Source organism: Bison bison, unplaced genomic scaffold (assembly GCF_000754665.1).
Source record: "Bison bison bison isolate TAMUID 2011002044 unplaced genomic scaffold, Bison_UMD1.0 scf7180017864281, whole genome shotgun sequence".
Lineage (NCBI taxonomy): Eukaryota > Metazoa > Chordata > Mammalia > Artiodactyla > Bovidae > Bison > Bison bison.
This window is the reverse complement of record NW_011494853.1, coordinates 877,458-879,563: the sequence shown is the minus strand read 5'-3', so window position 1 is coordinate 879,563 and position 2,106 is coordinate 877,458.

Sequence of the window (2,106 nt, the reverse complement as noted above, 5' to 3'; positions counted from 1 at the left end):
TTAATGTTAAATAGTAGTTATTATAAAAGTTCTTTATTTTAAAATGATAAAATTAACAAGGAAATTGATAGTAGGTATACTAAAAGTGAAATATGTATAAATAACATTAATACAATCATTCATAAAAAGTTAAATAACATACTTACACACATTTATAAAATTTGAAAACTATGAATGCAATAAAAATTAATTATATCATAATTCTAATCTTTGTAGAATACCTCTGTTAGACAAAATGCTCTTTAAAAATAAAATAGTTTTGACACTTAATTTCCATTTAGATCTTTTAAGATGAATTCTATTTGGGAATTATTCACATCTTACAAAGATAAATTAACAGCAGAATATCAATTTTGTCACCTCAAAATTTCATAAGGGAGAAAAGTTCCAAAATCTCATTCAACAAAATTCATGAAAAATCATATTTGATATAGGAAGACGGTTTCACAGTTATTCAAGAATGTGAATAAGAAAGGATTAAAGAAAAGTGAAGTAGCCTAAAATATCTTATTCTCTACTCTCCCATAAGGAAGAGGAAGTGTTTGTCTCAGAAGAAAAAATTGCAATATGACTGTCACAAGAGTCATGTTTCACCTGCTCTATTGAGTAATTAATGTTCCTATATTGTCATGTCCTTGTGTTACATTTTAACAATAAGGCTTTGATATTAAATTACAGTGAAAATAATTGACTTGAGACAAAATTTCAGGTTTGTTTATTTATTTATTGCTGCAGATATTTGGATTTTATTTTTTAAATATTAATGATAAAGGGTTGTAAGTTCAACATTATAAAGTCAGGTATACATTATAATGAAATGAACTACATGAATTAGCAATATGCACAGTTCAGTTCAGTTCAGTTCAGTTGCTCAGTCATGTCCAACTTTTTGCAACCCCATGGACTGCAGCACACCAGACTTCCCTGTCCATCACAAACTCACAGAGTTTACTCATGTCCATTGAGTCGGTGATGCCATCCAACCATCTCATCCTCTGTCATCCCCTTCTCTCCCGCCCTCAATCTTTCCCAGCATCAGGGTCTTTTCAAATGAGTCATTTCTTCACATCAAGTGGCCAGAGTATCGGTGTTTCAGCTTCAACATCAGTCCTTCCAATAAATATTCAAGACTGATTTGCAATATGCACAATATGATTTATTCTTTGATCCTGATCTTCAGAATTCATATTATGTTTATCAATTTATACCTTACAGTTTTTCTATTTGAATACCATTTAAAACAGGCTTCCCTGATGGTTCAGCTGGTAAAGAATCTGCAATGCCGGAGACCTGGGTTCAATCCCTGGGTTGGGAAGATCCCCTGGAGAAGAGAATGGCTACCTGCTCCAGTATTCTGGCCTGGAGAATTCCACGGACTGTATAGTCCATGGAGTCACAAAGAATCGGACACAACTGAGTGACTTTCCCTTTCACTTTTCACAGTTAAAAGCAAAGCTATAATAAAAAGCACTATGTTTGGTGTTTTAAAATATTTATTTATTTATTTATTTGACTGTGTGAGGTCTTAGCTGCAACCCATGGGCTTAGTTGCCCCACAGCATGTGGAATCTTACTTCCACCACCAGGGATCAAACCTGTGTCTCCTGCACTGGAAAGCAGATTCTCAACCATGGGACCATCAGGGAAGTTCCCAGCACCAGGTTTTATAATCGGGATGAGCTTTCTCAATAGGCAGAGGGAAGGAATGTAACTGATTCATCTTTTACTTTCTTATATGTGCATAAGAAAATCACTTTATATTGACACATTTCAATATTAAAATCAGCATTATAAACTATGCATTATAATCCCTAATTTTCATAGTAGATAGTCAAGATTTAAATATTTACAAGAATTGCATTGATATAGATTTATGGTACTCCAGTTCAGTTCAGTTCAGTCACTCAGTCGTATCTGACTCTTTGCAACCCCATGGACTGCAGCATGCCAGGTTTTCCTGTCCAGAACCAACTCCCGGAGCTTACTCAAATTCATGTCCATCGAGTTGGTGATGCCATCCAACCATCTTGTCTTCATAATCAGTCCTGAATATTCATTGGAAGGACTAATGCTGAAGCTGAAACTCCAATAATTTGGCCACCTGAT